Here is a 6331-nt window from a genome sequence, read left to right on the forward strand (position 1 = left end):
GAAACAAGGGTGGAGGAAAAAAGCATTAAAAAGGAGGTGAAAAGAATAATCCAAAACAATCCAAAGTTAGTCAGAGATTCAGTAGAGATAAACAAATCAATAGTAATCACTGGTATAGAAGAGGAAGAAGTTAAAAACAAGATCACAAGAGACAAAAAGGAGATGGCAAATGTAATGAGCTTACTGAAAGAAGTATCAGAGGAAATCTGTAGTAAAGAAAAAGAAGAACACAAAAGGTTAGGGAAATACGAGAAAAGCAAGACAAGAACTCTAAAGGTGACTTTCCAGAGTGTAAACACTGTGGAAGAGATACAAAAAAATGAAAAGAATCTTAAGGAAAAAGAGGAGTTCAAAAATGTATGGATAAAAAGATGTCTAACACAAGAGGAACTGGAATTACTGAAAGAGAAAAGGGAGGAAGCAAAAACAAAAAATGAGGGAAGATCAGAAGAGGAGAAGAAGAAATTTTTTTACAAAGTAATAGGATTGCAGGTACGAAAGTGGTACACAAACAGGATGGAAGAAAAAGGAGGAAGGTAGTAGAACCATGTCATGACAAGTATATAAACAAGATGATAAAATTGATGTACTCAAATGTGGATGGAATGATATCTAAATTACTAGAGATGAATGATTATGTCAGAGAAAATGAACCACAAATAATATGCCTAACTGAAACAAAATTAATACCAAGGATATCAAATGATATACTAAACTTAAGGGAATACAATATATGGAGAAGAGACAGATATTTAAAAAAAGGAGGAGGAATTATAATATTAACTAAGAATTATCTAAAAGTCAAGGAAATAAAACTACATATACCATCACAAGTAGAACTGATTGCAGTAGAGATCGACACATCTGAAGGTAAAGTAATTGTAGCCAATTTGTACATGCCACCCAGATCAAACACATGGGAAAGAGACGAATATGAGGACCTGGCAGAGAGTACAATTCAGAGTGTAAGATCATTGCTACATAAAATGGAAGAGAAATCGGAAAGAATTGTACTAACTGGGGACTTCAATACAAATATAAATTGGAATACTCTAGATATAAATAGCCAAGAAAGCTGTTGGGACCAAAAGCTCCTGGATCTCGTACAAGAGTTTTTCTTAACGCAACATGTGAGGGAAACCACCAGAAAAAGAGGACTTGATGTACCTTCAGTGCTAGATCTAATATTTACAAGGCAAGAAAATGATATTGACAGTTTAATATATCACCCACCACTCGGCAAAAGCGATCATGCAGTACTAAATTATAATTTCAGGATAGCATATGACATAGTAAACAGCAATGATAGTTACAAAAAGAGCCTAGACTATAAAATGGGAAAATATCAAGACCTAAAGAAGTATTTTTTAGAAGTTGATTGGGAAAATGAGCTTAGAGGACAAGATTTAAATGCTGTATATAAAAATTTTTGTGAATTTTATGAAATAGGAGTCCAGAAGTACATCCCACAGCACAAAGAAGCAGATAAGAAAATACAGAAATGGTTCAATACAGAATGTAAAAAATCAAAAGAAAGAAGAGATTTGTTGTGGAATAGATACAGAAGACACAATAGTGAAAGGGCGTATAATAATTACAAACTGGCAAGAAACGACTATACAAGAATAAGGAGGGAAGCCCAAAAACAGTTTGAGGAGGATATAATAAATAAAAGTAGTGATCAACCAAAGCTGTTTTACAACTATATCAGAAGCAAAACTAAAGTGAAAGATATAATACAATCCATTACGGACGAGGGAATCACTTATACACAAGAGAAAGATATTTCTGGAGTACTAAATAAGAATTTCCAATTAGTTTTTACAGAAGAAAAAAAATTTTGAGAGGGACTATGTGGAACACGCATGTCCACACATACTACCAGATATACAAATAGCAGAAAAAGTAATACAGGAGGAGTTAAGTAGATCAGACAGAGGAAAAGCAAGTGGTCCTGATGAACTTTCATGTTGGGTATTACGAGCATGTGCAAAGGAGTTAAGTAAACCATTTTATTTTTAATTTTCAAGAAATCCTTGAGTCAAGATAATTCATTCATTCATTGCCAGACGCCATGTATCCCAACCGGGGTGGCCAAGGGCTTAGAGTTAATTGTTTTACAGGGAGGTGCACTAATCCTCCACCAACCCCACTTGACACGTAGGGATGCCAACAGCATCTGGTGTTTCCAGGCGGTCACCCATCCAAGTACTAACCAGACCCAACGTTGCTTAACTTCGCTGATCGGATGGGAAGCGGTGTACTCAACGTGGTATGGCCGTTAAACTACCTGATATTTGGAAAAAAGCAAATATTGTCCCCTTATTTAAGAAAGGAAATAGACAAAATCCACTCAACTACCGACCAGTATCACTGACCAGTGTTGTAAGCAAGGTATTAGAAAAACTTATAAGAAAAGCTTGGGTAAATCATCTAGAAGAACACAGTATGATAACAGAAAGACAGTTTGGTTTCAGAAAAGGAAAATCATGTGTTACTAATCTGTTGAGCTACTATGACAGAGTAACAAACACAATACAGGAAAGGGAAGGATGGGTGGACAGTATCTATTTAGATTTCAAGAAAGCTTTTGACACAGTACCACACCAAAGACTTTCATGGAAACTGTATCATCAAGGAAGACTGTTTTGTTGGATGCAAGACTTTCTCATAAAAAGAGAAATGAGGACAGTACTAAGAGGAAACTACTCATCATGGAAAGAAGTGACTAGTGGAGTACCACAGGGTTCAGTGCTGGCACCAATCATGTTTTTAGTGTATATAAATGATATAAACAGTAACACTGGAAATGAGAGCTATCTGAATATGTTTGCAGATGATGCAAAAATACAAAGGAGAATTACTAACACAGACTCTTGTAAAGAGCTACAAGAAGAATTAAATAAACTTCAGGAATGGAGTAATACATGGCAAATGGAATTCAATGTGGACAAGTGTCATGTAATCAAGTTTGGTAAAAGTGGAAAAAGACCTGATTGGGATTATAAGTTAGGAAATAAAGCCCTATACACATCAGAAAGAGAGAAAGACCTAGGTGTGATTATCAATAACAGACTATCTCCAGCTGACCACATCAGCGAGAAGGTGCGGAACATGTATACACTGCTTGCAAATATGAGAATAGCATTCACATACATAAATGAAGACATGCTAAGAAGGATAATAACATCATCCATTAGACCAACCCTGGATTATGCATCAGTAGTCTGGAGTCCTCATCTCAAAAAGCATATAGACAAGATTGAAAAAGTTCAAAGGGCCGCTACAAGATGGATACCAAGCTTAAGGGACCTAAGCTACGACGAAAGACTAAATAAACTGAATCTACCAACACTACAGGAGAGAAGGAAAAGAGGTGACATGATAATGCTATATAAATGCATATCAGGAAAGGAGAAAATAGACATAAATGATTACTTAACAAATGGAGAAGCATCAGCAAGAGGACACTGCAAAAAACTGCATAAGAAGAGAGGTGATAAAGACGTAAGGAAATTCAGTTTCCCAAACAGAGCAATTGATCAATGGAATGCACTACCGAATGAAATAGTGTGTGCCAAAACAATTCACAAATTTAAGGATATGTACGATAAATATGGTTTAAGACACGGGACAGTGCGAGCTTGACTCATTCCTCTAAAGATACAATTAGGTAAGAACAATTAGGTCTAATTGTTCTTACCTAATTGTATCTTTAGAGGAATGAGTCAAGCTCGTACTGTCCCGTGTCTTAAACCATATTTATCGTACATATCCTTAAATTTGTGTGTAAGAACACACGTCAACCAGCCAGTAATGTCCTGTGGTACGGGATATATGTGCTGTAGTGTGTGTGTGTGTTGTAGCTATTGTGAAGTGGTGTGGTACTGTGTGACGTAGAGTGAGTGTGGGCTGCAGAAATGGGAGGAGGTGATGTCGTGTGTAAGAACACACGTCAACCAGCCAGTAATGTATCCCGAGAAATTGGAGGTGAGAGTTAGAGAGCCAGAGAGAACCAGAGATGGCAGAAGGGGATTGGAGAGATGAGAGAAGCAAGCATAAGACATAGGATAGAGTAGGAGGTTTGCCGTCACGCTGACAATCCGTGGGTCACGTCAATCTTTTCATCACATGAGAGATATAAATGTTTCACAATAAAACCCCATAACTACAGAGAGGCTCTATGTCACCTTCACTTATGATACAAATCTCCACGCTATCCATCGTCTCACGCCTTTATATAGGTAGCAACCCACATTATTGGTGACAGGTGCCTCGCCACTCCTCAGTTAAAATCCTACCTCCTACGTGTGGCAGCAGCAGTAATCTAGATACTCTGCAATACCTGATGCTGGTAGCAACAATTCTCCACATCATCCACATTAACAACACTGATGGCACCTACCTATCTACCTACCTCCCTATCTACCCTGTTAACATGTATGTGTGTGTGTGTGTGTGTGTGTGTGTGTGTGTGTGTGTGTGTGTGTGTGTGATATGGTATGGTATGGTGTGGTGTGGTGTGGTGTAATGTAATGCAATTTGTGGTGTGGTGTGGGATGGTACGTTATGGCGTGTTGCAATGCAGTGTGCTGTGGTACGGGATATATGTGCTGTAGTGTGTGTGTGTGTTGTAGCTATTGTGAAGTGGTGTGGTACTGTGTGACGTAGAGTGAGTGTGGGCTGCAGAAATGGGAGGAGGTGATGTCGTGTGTGGTGTTGTGTTGGGTGTGTGTGTGTGTTTTCTTACCTAGTTGTTCATAGCCAATTGTATCTTTACAGAAATGAGTCAAGCTCGTAGTGTCTCGTGCATTAAACCATTTTTATTATAAATATCTTCATATTTATGGACCATTTTGGCACACACTATTCCATTCGGTAGTGTATTCCACTGTTCAATTGCCTATTTGGGAAACTGAATTTCCTTACGTCTCTATCATCCCTCTTTTTATGCAGTTTTTTCCAGTGTCCTCTTGCCGATGCTTCCCCTGTGATGCATTTTTATAGCATAATCATGTCTCCTATTTTCCTTCTATCTTGTACTGTTGGTAGGTTCAGTTTTTCTAGTCTTTCTTCATAGCTTAGTTCCCTTAAGCTTGGTATCTATTGTGTAACTGCCCTTTGTACTTTCTCAATCTTATCTATGCGTTTTTTGATATGTGGATTCCAAACTAATGATATATACTCCAGGGTTGGCCTGATGAGTGATGTTATTATCTTTTTCAGCATGTCTTCATTTATAGATGTGAATGATATTTTCATATTAGCAATTGAATGGTATTTTCATATCAACAAGCAGTATATACATATTCCTTACCTTTTCATTGATGTGGTCAACCGGAAATAGTCTGTTATTGATAATCAGTCTTAGGTCCTTCCCTTTTTTATATGCGTAGAGTTGAACTCCCTAGCTTATAATCCCAGTTTGGTCTTTTTCCACTTTTATCAAACTTAATTACATAGCATTTGTCCACATTGAATTCCAGTTGTCATCTTTTGCACCAATCATGGAGCTTGTTTAATTCTTCTTGTAGCTCTCTGCAAGAGTCTGTGTTTGTAATTCTCCTTTGTACTTTTGTATTATCAGGAAACGTATTTAGATAACATCCATTTCCAGTGTTGCTATCAAAGTCATTTACATATACTAAAAACACAATTGATGCCAGCACTGAGCTCTGTGGAACTCCGCTGATCACTTCTCTCCATGATGAGTAATTTTCCCTTATTACTGTTCTCATTTCCCTTGTTCTGAGAACGTCTTGCATCCAACAGTACGGATCACCGTGTATTACTCCTTGATGGTACAGGTTCCATAAAAGTCTTTGGTGTTGTACTCTGTTGAATGCTTTCTTCAAATCTAAGTAGATATTATTTACCCATCCTTCTTTTTCTTTAGTGTTTCTGCAAGTCCAACATAGTAAATTAGTAAATTTGTAACACAAGGTTTTCTCTTTCTAAAAACGAATTATCATCCTGTTAACACATTGTATTTTTCTAGATGGTTGGGCCAAATTTTTTTATTGGCTTTTTTAGTGTCTTACAACATTGATCAGGGATACTAGTCTGTAGTTGAGTGAATTCTCTCCATTTCCTTTCTTGAATAGGGGAACAATGTTTGCTTTCTTTCAGATATCAAGTAGTTTACCTAGAATTAAGGATTCCATGAATATTAAATATATTGGTGTGCTTAACTTCTCTGCACGTTCATGTAGTACCCAGCCTGAAATTTCGTCAGGACCCTATGCTTTACCTTTGTCTAATTTGCATAACTCTTCCTGTACTTCATGTTCCAATATTTGAATATCTGGTAATATGTGTGAGCATGCATTTT

The 6331-nt window shown here is 37.2% G+C and overlaps 1 non-coding gene across 1 annotated transcript; it reads right to left on the minus strand.

The window, feature by feature from the left end:
* Positions 1 to 2167: 2167 nt before the first annotated feature.
* Positions 2168 to 2286, minus strand: LOC145398230 (5S ribosomal RNA). The gene has a single exon (XR_013897085.1). It is a non-coding gene; the product is annotated as a 5S ribosomal RNA (ribosomal RNA).
* Positions 2287 to 6331: the final 4045 nt, after the last annotated feature.

This window comes from Coenobita brevimanus, chromosome 44 (assembly GCF_032717465.1).
Source record: "Coenobita brevimanus isolate Jiangsu-jjx chromosome 44, ASM3271746v2, whole genome shotgun sequence".
In the NCBI taxonomy this organism is placed as follows: domain Eukaryota; kingdom Metazoa; phylum Arthropoda; class Malacostraca; order Decapoda; family Coenobitidae; genus Coenobita; species Coenobita brevimanus.